The following is a 16906-nucleotide window of genomic DNA, read 5'->3' as shown; positions in this document are numbered from 1 at the left end:
CAGCAGGACCTTGCCCTCTTCAGAGGTTCTAGGGGAGAATCCTTGCCTCTGTGCTGGCATTCCTTGACTTGTGGAGGTATCACTTCAATCTCTGCCTCCACAGTGGCCAGCCCTCCTCTGTGTGTGCTAACCACCCCCTTTCCCCTTATAAAAGTACATGTGACTGCAGTTAGGACCCATCTTGATCATCCAGAATAATCTCCCCAACTCAAGAAGACCCTTAATTGAATCACATATGCGAAGGCCCTGCTTCTGTCTATGTAAGGTAATATGCACAAGTTCCAGGACTTAGAACCTGTTACCTCTGGGGAGGGAACATTTTTCAGCCTAGCACACGGGGTGACACAGTTTCTATCTTTATTAAGCACAATCCAAAACACCTTTGGACCATGAAAACAGTCTTTTGTCCCTTCCGTCTTGTTATTCAAAACTATCTTCCTTATTTTAAAAACCTTTCCTCCCTGCCTATCCCAGAAGGGACAGCGGCTCTCAAAGGCAGCTGGGTGAAGTTTCTGTAAGATCTCAGCACTAGCTCGCGCTGCTGTTTTGGAGGCATCTTTCCAAGGCTTTAATTAATTAGAGGATGCATTCTATCCCTGTTTCCCAAACTTACATGTTCCAGATACCTCCGATTCAGTAGATTGGGCGATGTCTGGCAATCCAATTTTTTCTAAGTGCCCCAGGGGATTCTTATCATCAGCCAAGATTTGGAAACAGTAATTTCTTATACAAAGTCCTGAACTAATACCCTTGAAATAGGGGATTCCCCTTTACTGCCGGGTGTGTCGCGGTTACAGGACTGAGTTTGTTGAGGGAGGAGGAATGAACAACCCTGAAAACTAAACTATCCTACCTGTATATTATTCACTGAAAGAGTTTCCTGGAGGGAAAACTTCCAATTCCAATTAAATCGAGGATGACGACGGCCCGGATTTGGCAGTCCTGCCGCTGTCACTAGCTCGGGACCTCGTGGGTCTGAGTGATCCAGCCTGGGCCGCGCCCTCACCCAGAGCCAAGGCTGTGAGAGCAGCTCCAGCGAGGGGGCAGGGTGGCGGCGGCAGGGCTGCTTCAGGGCCGGTGCCGGTGTCCTCAGAGCGGCGTTTTGGCACTAGGGTGGGCCGGGGCGTGGCTTTCGGCGCCACCTCTGCAAGCGGCCGCCACTCCAGAGTGGCGCAGGTAGGGGGCGTGGGAAGACCCAAGTGTATTTGTTCCGGCCTGCGAGCGGGATGCTGGGGTTGCTCCAAGGGACCAGAAGAGCTGTCCTGTGTCCCAGAGCAGGCTGGTTCTTCTGACAGCGCTGAGAACCTGGCGCTCGCGCCTGGCCAGGTGGGGGCTGTGACTGGACGCTCAGAACATTTGTGGGAGTGTGGAAATCTCTTTACGGGTGATGGGGCTCAAAGTCTGACGCAGCCGAGGGTTGATGGGGTGCAGTCACGCTCAGCCAGGGGACACTGGGGACGCAGTGTCAGGCTCAGCCAGGGAGTGACAGGCGCAGTACCAGCCTTATCTGGGGGTGCTGGAGGAACAAGCTCCGGTTCGGCCAGGCGGGTGTGCGCGCCCAGGAAGGGTAGGAGCCTGCAGCTGCAGCGGGGTGCGCTGGCTGGGGCTCTGCCCCGCCGGCAGTGCGCTCGGGCGCTGTTCCAGCGCGCGGCAGCGAGTGGCGCTGAGCCTCCGCTTTCGCAGCTAGTGGGGAGCGGGGCCGGCGGGAGGGGCCCGGCGGGGCCACCGCCTCCTCTGATGGCAGGCCCCTCCTCTCCCTCCGCCTCCCTCGCTCTCCACCGCCCGCCCGCCCGCCCAATCCACAGTTCCCGGCCCAGCCGAGCCGGGCTGCTTGTCTGGCCGGCGGAGGCTGAGCGCGACCCTAGCAAGCCGCGGCGCCCGCCGACCAGGGACAAGAGCGACTCCTGGGACCCCACTCTGCCCTGCGCCGCCGCCTCCTCCCCTGTTGTCGCGGGGACGCTCAGGCCCGCGCCGCCCGGGCCACGATTCTCCTCCTCTTTCTCCCGGAGGGGAAGGAACGGAGAAAGCCGAGCGGCGGCTCCGGGAGAGAGCGAGCCGAGGCCCCTGCCCCCGAGGCTCGGGGCAGGAGGAGGAGGAGGCGGAGGCGGAGGGAAGTGCGCGTCACTCTCGGGAGGAGAGTATTTCACCTCCAGGCAGAGGCTGCGGCTGCCAGTTGAGTACGAGCGGCAGCTGCGGGCGCCGGCAATCGATTGGCTTCTTGGCCATGGAGAGGAGATCTGGACCCGAGGACGCCAGGGACTCCTCTCCGTCTCCCTGGACCGCTGTGTAGGCACCTGAGTTAACGGACGCTAAGCGGGGTAGGGGAAGGTAAGAAGCGACTCGGTCACCCGCCACCCGCCTCCCCCGCTCCACCTCGTTTGCTGCCCTCTGGGGCTACTGCGGGGGCGCAGACCCGGGTCTCGCCCACCTTTTCTGCTCCCGGCGGCCTGGCCGGCTCCGGCGTTGGGCATTTCTGCCGAAAAGGAAAACGTCCTCCCGCCCTTCCCCCGTGCGCCTCCTTTCCCGGTTTCATCTCTGGATTGGGACTGACCCGACTCCCCAGGAGTCAGTCCTCTCCTTAAGAAAGGGTCCTCGGGAACGGTGTCTTGATTTCTTTCTCTCCCCTCTCTTTTCATTACGTTTACGGGGAAGGGAACAATGGACCTTTCAAAGTCGGTGCGAACAGCATTAAACTTTCTGGAGAGGGATGGGGTGAGGGGATAAACCCCACAGTAAGCCGATTACAGTGAAAGGTTGATGGAATGTGCTTTGCAGTCCGGGCTTCAGTGCGCGCGCGCTTGTGCGTTTGGGGTAATCTTTGTCTCCTTACAATTCCCCTGGGTTGGTGGGTCCTCCGCCCTCCGCCCCCTGCCTCTCTGTTAGCTGAGGTAAGGTGAGGCTTTAAAATCGTGTGCAGCTTCCTTTAAATCTGGGGAATAGCCTTAACCCTGGACCCTATTCCCAGCTTTTCTCTGCAGAGTTGGGAGATCCTGGTAAAGGAGGGGGGCCCTCTCTGTGAGGACCAGAGTGCTGCTGTTAATAGCACTAGTGGCTACACCCTTAGCGATAAAACCAAGGTCCTGAATTCCCTGGATGCTCTCTGCTGAGGGTTGATGAGTGTCACCAGACCTCGACCTGGAGCGGAAACAGCTCACTTAAATTCTCCGCAGGTTAGGAAAACAGACTTTGATATATATCTCCTTTTATCAGCAGTTGGGATTAAGGATAGACTGCCTAATAATTTTTAAAACTTTCATTGTGCACATGAGCTACTCACTGCCTTGAGTTCACTCCCCTTGATTCAGTGCGACAGAGTGATGCGCTGCTGCACAGTTGCATGTATTGAGATGTGCTGCTCTTCCCGGTAAAAAGTGAGAAGAATTTAGAGAGAGGGGAAAGGGTAGAGGCTTCACCTGAGCTGAGGGAGGCCTGACTCCCCAGAGCAGCCAGGCAAATCTGTTGGAAATGGCTCAGTGTTAAAAAACACATTTAAAATGGTTAGCCTTATCTCTCTTTGGTTGGCTAGAATGGAGCTACTAATGCTTATTTGACCCTTGAAGGACGCTTGTTCTTTTCAGAATTGGTCTGGGTATCATACTGTGGTTGTGGGTCTGATTACCTATACAAAGGGTTCTTTTTAGTTTGCATTTCTGGGCAAAACAGAAGAATGTGCAGTAGGCACGTCCTCTGCTTAGTAAACATTGGGTAGCACTTTAGAGTGCTTTTCTCTTCACACTGAAATGACTCCCCCCAGCTTCTGTGTACCTGCATTAGAGGATCAGTTTGGGCGGAACTGGAAATCTGTCTTCTGGCTTTCTGTTCAGTCCTCCTGACGCTGTTTTTTTCTGATGTATGTGTGCTTAAAGGCTCAGAAAACTAAGATTAGAAGCGAATTCTGAGTCATCACCTGTTCTTATTAACCTGTGAATGAGATAGTGAGCCGAGGACTCTCCTGTATGTGGACAGGGAAATAGAATCTGTAAATTCTTACATGGTGTTTATCTGGATATTCTGTGTCACAGTTAATTATTTGAGTAGTCTCCTTCCTTGATCTAGTCTGTAACCAGTAACTTTTCAGAAATGTCAGATTCATAACAGGAAACCAGAATGGGGGCAACACTTCAGTCATGTTCTAATAGGCCTAATCAATGCTGTCCTCAAACAGCTATCAAGAAAAGACAAACTGGAGGGTAATGTAGTCTTGTGGGCCATTATCTTGAAGTTGACAGGGTACTACTTAGAGCTACATGCTTTGGGCAAGTTTCTGAAATTGAGAAAGACAAGCCACATTTTAGAAAGAGGAAACTTAGGCCGGGCACAATTGGCTCACGCCTGTAATCCCAGCACTTTGGGAGGCCGAGGTGGGTGGATCACCTGAGGTCGGGAGTTTGAGACCAGCCTGGCCAACATGGTGAAACCCTATCTCTACTAAAAATACAAAAAAAAGTTAGCCAGGTGTGGTGGTGCACTCCTGTAATCCCAGCTACTCGGGAGGCTGAGGAAGGAGAATCGCTTGCACCTGGGAGGTGGAGGTTGCAGTGAGCCGAGATCGTGCCACTGCACTCCAACCTAGGCGATGGGAACGAGACTCCATCTGAAAAAAAAAAAAAAAAAAAAAAAAAGAAAAAAAAGAAGAAACAATAATCACTACCAAATTCATGGTCTTAGACTCACATGGAGTGCTGTATGTAAATGTGTGCATTGTAATGTGTGCTCTAAAATATGTATGAGCATTGCATCATTCACCCACCCACCATCCATTCAGCCAGCACTTATTAATCACCTATTGTGGTCCAGACCCTCTGGAAGCAATTGCAACACCTGCTTTGTGGAGCATTCATGTTGGTAAAGAGAAGGAGTTAAAGTGGTTGCAACCAGGGAGGCCACAGGGATTGAAGATACCTGTGTCACTTGCAACTAGAGAGATGACAATCTCTGCTATGGAAGAAATGAGCCTAGCCCCGGACATAAGGAAATGAAAAATTAGAAGGTCCAATAAGTGCACGTCTGGGAGAATTATGCATAGAACGCTCTAAGAAGCCAGAGAAGGAACAGTTGGGGGTGGGGGAGCAATTTTGTGAGAAATAAAATTTGTTAAATCAGACAAAATCGTAGGGACTGAAAACTAGTGTCAGAGGTACTATCTTAAAATGGTGAAGATTGGAGGACTTGAAGTCAGACTTGGATTTAAAACAAGGCTCTGACACTTGCTAAACGTTTGCTGTGGGCAAATCCCCTAATCCTTCTCACGTTGTTTCTTCACCTGAAAAAGGAGTTTTAAAATGCTTTATGGGAATGTTTTGGGGATTAAATTTGAGTAAGTTTGCTATGTATTAATGTATGATAAAGTACTATACAGGCTAATGCTGTCTGGTATCAAAAGGTACTTTCAAAAGTTTTTTAAAGCTATACATAGATATAATCATAGCTTAATCAATCAGGTCTCAGCTACAGATTTTCATTTTATTGGCCCTTTCCAGAATGATCTGAATCCCATCTTGAGAGCAAGTCTTTAGACTTTTAAGCTAGCTACTGTCATATGGTATTGCTCTCTTGTCCAGGCTTCTTCCCATCCCAGCCACAGGAAATCTTTTCATTTCACTTGGATTGTGAGCATTAGTGAGAAGAATGGGCTGTCTAGTACAGTACATCAATTGAAAGGGTCTTGTCTGGTTTTGAACGGTAACATCCATTCTCCTCTCTGCCTCCCAAGCCAAGCTAGCCCTTCTGCTTTCCTCTCTCTCAATATGATGAATATGGAAAAGGGAAAAAAAAAAAAAAAAAAAGAAAAGCTATGCATCTGCCTTTTTGAGAGTATGAAAATCCTCATTACTAGTTTTCTCCATTTGTAAAGAGGTATAATTTTCAACTAGATTGTTAAAGTCTATTCTCTCAATAGCAGCAGCTGCTGTCTAGGCGAATCTGTAAGCAATACTCGGTTTAGTTCTCCACTTGAAATGGACTTAAGCCCATCTGACATTTTAATAAATTGCCTTTGATAGAAATCCAAACTCAGATATTTAAAACTATTAAGTGAACTGTGCCCTTTTGCCAGGGGTGTGGTGGGGAGGGGGGTAATGAATGTAAATCAGTTTTCTAGACACTGCTACATATGCTGAATCTTAGCATGTCGCTTGAAGGGACCTCAAAGATAATATTAAAACAAGGAAGTTGGGACCCAGAGAGGCTAAATAGTTAGGTAAGGTCATATAGTAAATTAATAGCCAAGCAGGGACAAGAACTCCTTTGTCCCTGTTTCCAGTCAGCACTTTTTTTTTTTTCTTTCTCAGATATATTCTTATTTTATTCCTGTTTGGCTTTGTTAGCAATTTAATTAGTTTAATGATGAGGTAATTTGCATTTGGGCTTTGAAAGTCACTGCTTTCAGGTTTAAGGCAGACACTATGTATATTTTTTCATTGCCTACTACTTACACATGATGGTGGGGTGATGTTACTTGTAACAAATTTCTGTGAAATAAGGAACTAAGTGTAAAAATAGCATTAGCTTTACTTGTATTTTCTATAAACAGGATGAAAATTTAAAGTACTGTAGATGTGCACATTTTTTAGAAGAAGCAAGTTCCTGGAAACCCTGTTCAGATTTGGGTTGTGAATCATAGAATAAAAGCATACTAGAATATGTTTGCATGTTCTTTTTTTTCTTCTTCAAAACTTATGGCTGTAGGTCATGTTTGCTTGTTCTTTTGTTTTCGTGGTACTTGCTTTGGGAAGCCTTTAATATTGGTTGTCAGGAACTATGTTCAGCAACTATTTTATTGCATTCCTAGGATGTGCAAGGCACTGTACTGGTTGCTGTGAGCAATACAGAGATAAATTAAGCATAGGGTTTTTATTAAAATGTCTTTAAAAAAAGTGAAACAGACTCATAAACTGTATGTCTTAAAACACAGAATTGCTATCTCCCAACAAATCAGTCCTTTGATCTATAAGGCAAATCTGCTTTGAAATTGTTATTATTAGGCTAACCTAGTAATCAGATTTGTAACAAGACATTTATTTTCTTTACACGGTGAAAAGTGATAAACCTTTTTACATTTGTTGTATCAAGGGTCCATTGTAGTTTGAACAATAAGTAAAAGTTCAATATTTGATAAGAATTTTATGTTATGAAAAGTTTGCCTGGTAGAGATTGTGGCATTCTTAAGCCTAATATTTTTTAATAAGGCTTTACCACTGGTTAGAAGTGTCATTAGGACGTTGTTGCCTGAAAGAGTTGAAATTTAAGACAATCCACACTGAGCCCATGAGAAAAGAATTGACCTCTGACTGAGTTTCATGTAAGTATCTTAAAACATATGAATATCCACTATAAATTTGATATCGTGGTCAGGTCAGATTAAGTCCCCCTCCAGTGTGAAATTGTTATCGATTTGGGGGCTCTTACTTAATTATTGGTGTGCACTTTGGAGACAGCAAGCCTTCTGTTGTCTTAATGGTCTCTGTAATGGTGATTCACTTCCCTGAAGAATGAGTCATTTTTTCGCATACAATGAAGTTTGGAAAGTTAAGTATTAACATTTTAGGAATGGGAAAGATTTAGCTTAACACAGGGACATATGCCTGATTCCTGTTTCAGGAGGAATTAGAAAAATGAGTTCTTGAGGTTTTCTTTTTTTTTTTTTTTTAAGTTGTGGTTTGAAAAAACATAACATTAAAAAAATATATTTTTTTGAGACAGGAGTCTCACTCTGTCACCCAGGATGGAGTGCATTGGTATGATCACAGCTCACTGCAGCCTCCACCTCCTGGGCTCAAGCTATCTTTCCACATCTCAGCCTTCTGAGTAGCTGGGAGTACAAGCATGCACCACCATGCCCAGCTAATCTTTATATTTTTTTATAGAGATAGGGTTTCACCATGTTGCCCAGGGTGGTCTTGAACTCCTGGCCTCAAGTGATCCTCCCACCTCAGTCTCCCAAAGTGGTGGGATTACAGGCGTGAGCCACTGCACCCGTACTAACATTGCTTTTTAATGCCACCAGTGCCACCACTATAAAATCAACTTTATATGAGGATTTGAAAAATATTATACTTGAGCAGGGCTTGGCTGAGTCTGAGGTTGGCTTTAATCTTCAAGTGTTTTTTCTTGCCTCCTGTTAGTGCTTGCAGCACTTGGGCTTGTCACATAGCCCCCGTTTGCCTGTTGTGCTGCTGCTAGCCAGTATTTTTTTTTTTTTTTTGGTGATGGGGCTGGCATGGGGTCTTGTTAGGTTACCCAGGCTAGAGTGCAGTGGCTCTATAGTAGTCCTAGCACACTATAGTCTTGAACTCCTGGGCTCAAGCCATCCAACTGCCTCGGCCTCTAAGTGGATGGGACTACAGGTGCACATCATTGTTCACCTCTTCCTAGCCACAGTGTATCCCTATTCGGCTAAGTGAAGTCCAGCTGCCACTCTAATGCTGAGTAATTACTTGTTCATTAGAAGTTCTGCCTTTTGACTCTGTAGCACCCTTGAGTCTTGAGGAACATAGAGGAAACTGTTGAGAATGTGTAAGATGGCCCTATTGTTTGGCTTAGGTTTCACGTGGCCTAGGAGGAGAGGGACTATGACTGTTTTATATTCTGGCCTGGAACTCACCTGCAGGTGACACCCTTTCAAAGAATATGAAAGACTTCTGTAGTGTGTCACCCTCCCCTCCCTCCCATACTTTTTAGTCACTATTGGGCAACGTGTCGTCATTTAAATGGCGGAGTTCAGTGGTAGACTTTAGTTTACACATGCAAAATAAGAAAGATATTAGTAATCATCTGGTGGTGCACATTTGGGTGAGTAAATTTGCCAGGGCTTTTAGAAAATTAAACTCTATTCCATTCATAGGAATTTAATAAACTCAAGCAATCACCTCCTCAGCCCACCTTCTTTGCCTCACCATTCAGTTTAATTACTTGTTTACTTGTGTTGTCTCTCTACTTTTTCTACCCCCAAATGCTGGGCTGTGAGCTTCTTGAAAGTAGGAACCATGTTTATTTTTGTACTATTGGGTCTCCAGTGTCTAGCAGAACCCTTTTCTCATAAGAGATGCTCAAAACTGAACTTGTGCCCTGTTTGAAAAGGCTTTATTCCAAGTGGTTTAAGTTATATTAAAAATAGGCTATGTGTTACAGTTGAAAGAAATAGTCAACTTGGGTTCTGGTCCTGGCCCTGCCATTGATAGAAACTTTACTATGACGCTGGATTGAACAGCCTTGGATTATTTCAGTCTGGGCATCTCATTATTCATCTGAAATATTTCTAGTGTGAAAGGCACATCAAAACATACGCCTTCTGTTTCCTATTGTCATTGCATTTTGGTATCTGTACATCACTAGATCATGAACTTTGGCAGGTCTTTGCTTGTTTTTCAAACACTTCCCTGTTGTCTTTTCATTTTTCCCACCTTTCAACGTTTTGCCAACATAACTTTCTTGGGTTTTCTTCCTGAGAAGTATTTTAATGCATTGTCTTTGGCCCTCTGCAGAGAATGCAGCCCACAGGCAGTTCTGCCCTTTGCTATAACCTTAATTAAATCAGCCTCTGTCAGGACAGACTTCGGCTTTGGTTCTTTCTTTGGAAGGCCAGCTGCAAGGCTGGTGACGCGCCTGCGCTTGCCATTGTGTGCCTCTGCACTGCCATCCGTCACTGCCAGCAGGTTGGAAGCCTCTCTTGAATCTTCCCAGCCAGTTGAGAACAAGGGTGAAGGGGGATGGTCTAGGATCACTGGGAAGGAAGGGAGAAAAGAGAACAGCTTTTCAATAAAAAGAATTAAGGAGAAAAAGAAATATGAGAAATATTAATAGGAAAAAAGGAAACTGAAGGGAATAGAGAATGACTGGTAGGTACAACGACCTTTTTCCCTTTTTTCTAATTTTCTGGGTTGAAGAACAATCTGTCTTTCTGCAGTTTATCTTCTAGTTCTTTACTTCCACCTAGAGGCCTATGTACTTTGCTCTCTTTTTATTTTTATTTTTGGTTGCTCAGAGAGTGTTAGCTGTTCTTAATTGCTACCTTTCCTCCCTGCTTGGTCTGTAGTAGGTCTGCAGTTTTTTCCTTTTATGTTTTTCTTTTTTGGGGCACGATAATGCATTTTAACCTTTTGGCCGTATCAGCCTCATTGGCTTTAGGGTCAAGCATTACTTCTCATAGACTTGTTTAACATCGTTGGAAAAAGATAGGATTAATTAGTATATTTGGGATCAGAAAAATTGGACAGCTGCCTCCTTTACCTTGCATAAATGACAGAAACATAGGAATGAATTTTAAATATTTCTTTAAAGTCATTTATTTCACTTTAAAATTAAGAAGTTTTCACTTGGTTCACTTTTGGCATTAAACATTATAAATAGCAGCTCTTTGTTTTGAGGGATTCATATTTTAGCAGGAGAGTCCAATGTGATTTGCCGAAGATGTGGCCACTTTAGTGAAACTGTGGCTAAGTTGCTCATCTGAATTCCTTAAATACAGACCATAGGCATTTCTTCTTTTGTTATTATCAGGTTAAGCAAATTCTTAGTATTTATAGTTAATTTTTGTTTTTCCAGAGATTTATTTCCTAACTATAGTTTTTTAGTAGTTTTCTAGCAAAAAGACTATAGCTTAATACAAAAGTAAATTTTTAAGCAGGAAAATAAATCTTTCAACTTTAAATAATACTTATTCTAATCCAAAGCTTAGTATCTTTTTTTTTTTTTTTTTAGTAAATTTAGTCTTTTTAGGACTATAGGTTTGAAATATTCTGAAGAAAATAAAAATACTTCACTGCAATATATGGCTTCCCTGGTAAAATGAGTATTTTAAATTAAAAGCCTTTAGAGATCAAAAAGTTCCTGGAGAGACTTTTCCCCTATCTACAAAGATAGGACTGAACCCCCGCCATCCCCCCCCACCCCCCGGTACCCCCCAACAAGGAGAACAATTATCCCTGCTTCTTTCCCTTTTATTTCATTATCCGTTGCAGGAAGGACCAAAAATCTAACCACATCCGAACAGCCCTATTCAAGATAAGGACTACCTCCACGGATCATTTAAATTCCAAAAAGAACTATTTAGAAGTCAATTTCTGTTTCCCCATCCAATCATTCTCCCTAGTAATCATTTATTCCCTCAATAGAATTCCTCCTCTTCTCCTTCCCATAACCTTTTTTTTAACCAGGATCCAAGCCCTCATTCTCCCTGGAACCTCAGGATGTCATATAACTTCTGTGCCTCATTGGGAAGTTGAGTTTTCCTTCTGAAGGCTCCCATGCTTACACATTAAATATGTCTTTTCTCCTGTGAATCAAACTGCCTCATGGCAGGGATTTTAGTGAACTTTCAGGGAGCCAAAAGCCTATGACCCCCACAGTTTCTTATGCTTTCGCTGTATTATATTTTAATAGGTTTTTGGGGCAGGCAAGATTTTTTTTTTCTTTAAGGAAGGAGATAATCTGAGTGATACATGGTGTGAATCTAGAAGTCTGATGCATGCAGATGTTTATTATAACAATAGCTTAACTTGGGAATATCACTTACATGTGTCTAAATCGATCAAATAGATAAAGCAGGTAGGGACATGTAAACAATTAGGGGTTCTCAGTCCCTTGTCCTTTCCCTTCATAGGGAGAGGTTTATAATTAAGAGTTGGTGCATTTCCCTTCTACCTCTGAACATTGACCTGGCTATAATCTGCTTAATAAAAGTAAACAAAGATCTGTGTAAGTAAACTAACTGTGCAGAGTGTCTTATTTCTTGGAAACATGCCAAACAGTTGCAGGTGATTGTGACTCATACTGATTTTTGAGAGTTGAAGGAAAAAGACAAAAGCGCTGTGACAAGGGCAAAGAAATAATGGAGAATGCGCCTTGTGGGACGGTGTGAAGGCATGTCCTGTGGAAAATCTTCTATTTTAGGAAATCAAAATATTTTACCCCCAAATATATTTCTTTGACATATTTTGAGATGTCAGCAAACAGCAGCAAACAGAAGTCGCCCTGCAAAGCAGTCTTTTATGGGGGAAATTTGCATCTATAGAAAATATGCATTAATGCAGCCAGGCTTTCTCTTGTCCGGTTCTAGGAAGGATTAATTAAGTCTGACTCCTTACAGATCGGAGACATTTGCCGTCTCTCCTCTCAGGGGTGCTACCTGTGAGGTTCGGTTCATCTACATAACAAGACCACCTTTGCTTGCCAAGCCTCCTTACATAACCTGTCTTACAGCTAAAACCTGATTTACTACTGTAACCTGTTTTCGGCCATGCTCTGAGCCTGCATTCTTTCTCCAATTTCTAGAAGGTATTTACACACTTCTGTACCCCACCGGGGGGTTGGGTTTTCATTCTGAAGTCTCCTGTGTATAACACGTTCGATAAAGTTGTGTGTCTTTTCCCCTGTCGATCTGGCTTTTGTGAGTTGATTTTTCAGTGAACCTTCAGGTGGCCAAGGTCCTTGGCCCCACACCTGTTTAGAGGTCTAAGGGTTTTCAATTCTTTGAGAGTATGCTAATACACAATCGAGCAGATCTCTGAATGAAAGTTGACTTAATTGTTTCAACCATATGTCCGTTTTCTCATAAATAGCTGTATGTATAGACCTAGCATTTATGTTGAATTCTTTGCAGTGGTTGTTTTTTTAAAAATTGTATATTATCTTGTGTGCTCTGGGAATAGAATAGGTGATACGTTATATTCTGCTAAACTACATATAAAAAGATTCCTCCCTACCCAAACTCTTTGAAAACCTTTATAATAGTTATTTAAGTACATAATCTTCTTGAGAGTATTGGTCACACTTAATTATTTATTTGAAACTTGCGGAATTAGAGGACCTAAAAAGTCTGCTTTGCTAAGGTTATTTTCTAATTGAACACTTTTTTATGTACAGGGTATTTGTTGAGTTCACTGTTTGTCAATGGACATAATCTGAATCTAAAACAAAACTAAATGAAATGCCCTAACCCTGCTTCCCCTCAAACCAAACCAAACCAGAAGATCTAAATGGTGATCCCTGATGGTTATTCTTTGTTGTGTTCTTCTCCTGAAAGTAGGAGGTTGGGAATGTGGAATTATTAATTGAAAATTCAAGGCAGTTAGAATCTGGTTAAATATTTTATTAGGTCAAAGTACAAATAATTATAGTAGCATCTGTTTTCATGATAATTCATGCTCACTCCTCTTTTTACTTTTTGCTGCATGTTTTTACTTTTTGGGCATACCAGTGAATGTGTTAGATCTTCTAAGATCGTAATAAAAGAAAAAATGTTCTTAGCCAAATTTTGGCCAGTTGTACTGAAACTCTCGGAAAGCAAAAATTGTAACTTGACCCTTAGGTTGAATATTTAAAAAATTATGTCCTTGATCAAAAAAGAACTGACCTGATTAGATCGTGCCAACTTCTTGGCTCTTCCCACAAGTCTGAATCTTCCATTCAAAAATTAGTTTTCTTAAAAAGCCTAGGCGTGGTTTGAAAGAGCTTAAATGAATCAAAAGTATTGTATTTTCATTAGTTGTTCAATACGAGGGGATGACGGGGCCAATATGCATTTCTTGGACTGTGTGGCTGTGGCACCTTCTCTGCATTGGGTTGGAAGGGCTAGATTATTTGGGGGACTGATGATATAGCCTAGGGGGCAAATGTCCTCAACCACCATGTAAGTGATAAGTACCTTTGTCTTGCATATTAACATCTCAGCAGCTGAAAGAACACTAAAAGCCCTTTTAAATAGCTCCTACTAGTTTTGAACTGCTGCCGCTTTCTCTGTATTGAGAAGCCTTTCTCTTTGATTACAGCATTGAATGGCTGTCAACATAACAATATAAAGTGGAGTGGAATGTTTCTTTTTTTCTGTGTGCCTACTGCATTTCATAATGTGTAGTTAAAACTATTACAAAATATTGTGAAAGGTTGAATTTATCTAGGTAGTTTGCTGCTCTTTATCTTTAGAATTCCTTCCTGCAGTTGTTAATAATACCTTTTAGTCACCTATTAGTTTTCATACTAGAATTGCATTTTATAAGAATTAACACATAGACTTTTTTTTGCTTTAAGTAGTATTGTTCTCAATTTTCTCCTGAATCAGAGAAACTGATATAGAAATTAGTCAAATTTCCCACAGCCTCAAGGATGTCAAAGAAGGATTAAATAGGAAATTTCTCTCTCTCTCTCTCTCTCTCGTGTGTTTGTGTATGTGAGAGAGAGAGAGAGAGAGAGAGAGAGAGAGAGAGAGAGAGAGAGGAATCTGTAGTTGAAGAGATTCTTTGGGAGTATGCTTAGACAAAATCAAATTGATTTCTGAATGAAAGTGGACTTAATTTTTTCAACTATTTGTTTCCTCCTCAATAACTACATATATGTATATACATATATATATACACACACATACACACAAATATATATGCTAGGTATATATATATAGGTATATACATATACATGTGTATATATACCTATATATATATACACACACCTATATACATATATATACACCTATATACATATATATATAGTATATCTATCTATCTATCTAGCATTTTTGCTTAATTCCTTGGCAGGAATTTGTGATCTAAATTCAACAATCATTTGTTGAGTATCTACTGTATGTAAGCTTTTGTAAGAATACCAATCACTCCTGGTCTCAAGAGGCTTGTGGTCTGCAGCAGATGGACAAGTACATAAATTAACTGAAACATAAGGCAAAAAGTAAGATGATCCTGTAAGAGGTTTTTTTTTTTTTTTTTTTTTGGAGACAGAGTCATGCTCTGTCGCCCAGGTTGGAGTACAGTGGTACAGTCAGTTTGTTGCAGCCTTCACCTCCCAGGCTCAAGTGATCCTCATGCTTCAGTCTCGTGAGTAGCTAGGACTGAAGGCACATGCCACCATGCCCAGTTAATTTTTTTGGTTTTTAGTAGAGATAAGGTCTCACTCACTATGTTGCCCAGGCTAGTCTCGAACTCCTGGGCTCAAGCGATCCTCCTGCCTCAGCCTCTCAAAGTGCTGGGATTACAAGTGTGAGCCATTGTGCCCTGCTAATTTATGGAAACTTGAGACGGGTTCATGGATGAGACAGTGTGGTGTTTGAAAGCATTAAATGAGAATAGCTCAATTTTATTAAAATCATGCCTCTCCTTTATTTATTTTATTTTATTTTTTATTTTTTTAGAGAGTCTTACTCCGTCACCCAGGCTGGGCTGCAGTGGTTCATTCATGGCTCACTGCAACCTTGAACTACTGGTCTCATGCAATCCTCCTGCCTCACTGCCTCCGCCTCCGGAGTAGCTAGGGCTACAGGCATCGAACCACCACAACCAGCTGATTTAATTTGTGTGTGTGTGTGTGTGTGTGTGTGTGTGTGTGTGTGTGTGTGTGCATAGAGACAGGGTGTCTCACTAGGTTCCCAGGCTGGTCTTGAATTCCTGGTCTCAAGCAATCCTCCCATATTGACCCCCCAAAGCACTGAGATTACAGGTGTGAGCCACCTTGCTTGGCCAAAATCATGCCTCTTTTTATAGGTAAAAAAAAAAAAAAAAAAAAAAAAAAGCATGATTTCCTTTAATGTTATTGAAATCTCAAAATAATTGCTTTCTATGTTTAGTTACTGTAATTTATTACCAAATAAAGTGGATGGTCTTACCAATTATACAAGTCTCTCTCACTTTGAACTGCTTTTGAGGTAATACATCAGTTTTTTTTTCCCCAAGAGAAGAATTTAATTTAAAATAACACTGAGTTTTTAAGGTATCTTTTTGTGGGGGCAACTGAGAATTAGACAAAAGCACTAGCTACTTTTTGGAATGCTTATGTTTTTCCAGCATTTGTATTTTTTTTTTAACAGCATTTGTATATTTTAAGTTGATATGTTTTCATAGTCTGAGTCACTTCTTTATTATTTAATTTAATACTGCCTAAATTGCCTGTGCAATTTTCTAATTGCTTTGCTTACTTGCTTGCTTGATTCATAACCAAGCCTTTTGGGCTACTACTTTTTATAATCCAGTAAATAAATACAAAACGACTCTCTCAAGGAATATCTAAACACCAAAAATTATGTTTTAAAAGCTTTGTAGAGTACATTGCCAATTTTAATATGAATGACTTAGATTATCCCCATTTTGGATTATCTGTCTTATTTTAGGTGTTGTCACAGTCTGTAGTTGGTCTAAAAATGTGTCATAAAATACTCATGTGCTCCTTCTTCATAGCATGTGTTTTCCACTAGAAATACTACCATTTAAAAAAAATAACGTGATACAAACTGAGTATTAAAGTGAAATACTGGTCTGTAGCGAAATTATTAAAATGGTGCTTAAGTTTGCCTTGAAAGCCAGAGAGGACTACATTGTCTTTTCCCTAGTAGACCCCTCTTTTGTTCTCAGGACCCCAAACACAAGTACTAACAACTTTAGGGATTAAATAGCCATTGTTGAGATTGCCTGGGAAACTTGGTCAATTTCACTTGCCTTCCAAACAAGTGATTTATTTTATTTTCTCTAAAAAATCTTTTTTTTATTATTATACTTTAAGTTCTAGGGTACATGTGTACAACGTGCAGGTTTGTTACATAGGTGTACGTGTGCTATGTTGGTTTGCTGCACCCATCAACTCGTCATTTACTTTAGGTATTTCTCCTAATGCTATCCCTCTCCCAGCCCTCCACCCCTCAACAGGCCCAGTGTGTGATGTTCCCTGCCCTGTGTCCAAGTGATCTCATTGTTCAATTCCCCCCTATGAGTGAGACCATGTGGTCCAAACAAGTGATTTAAAATTGAATTTAGGAATTGCATTTCTTGGGGATGCTGTAAATCTTTTTTCTGTATACCCCATAGTTCCTACCACAATCCTCTAATGATAGCAAGAGCTCACAATTAGCTTACTGAATGAATGAAATGTCGATTTTTTCACGAATAATTTAGATCTATAATTATCAATAAAATAT

At 42.1% G+C, this 16906-nt stretch overlaps 1 protein-coding gene across 5 annotated transcripts in view; it reads left to right on the top strand.

Annotated features, from left to right (window-relative positions):
• The first annotated feature begins 1045 nt into the window (after positions 1–1045).
• CEMIP2 (cell migration inducing hyaluronidase 2) overlaps positions 1046–16906 on the top strand; it is an 86451-nt gene continuing 70590 nt past the window's right edge. For 2 of the 5 annotated variants that reach the window (XM_019034044.4, XM_019034042.4), the window contains exon 1: positions 1776–2328. The gene's annotated coding sequence lies outside the window, so the exon portion shown is untranslated. Of the gene's footprint in view, positions 1327–1775; positions 2329–6346; positions 9837–12112; positions 12274–16906 lie in introns of those variants that run through there. The other 3 variants (XM_055350781.2, XM_019034043.4, XM_055350782.2) reach the window with 3 other exon arrangements.

The sequence above is a fragment of the Gorilla gorilla genome, chromosome 13 (genome assembly GCF_029281585.2).
Source record: "Gorilla gorilla gorilla isolate KB3781 chromosome 13, NHGRI_mGorGor1-v2.1_pri, whole genome shotgun sequence".
NCBI lineage: Eukaryota > Metazoa > Chordata > Mammalia > Primates > Hominidae > Gorilla > Gorilla gorilla.
The sequence above is the reverse complement of the archived record's forward strand: the minus strand, read 5'-3'. Positions and strand labels throughout refer to the sequence as shown.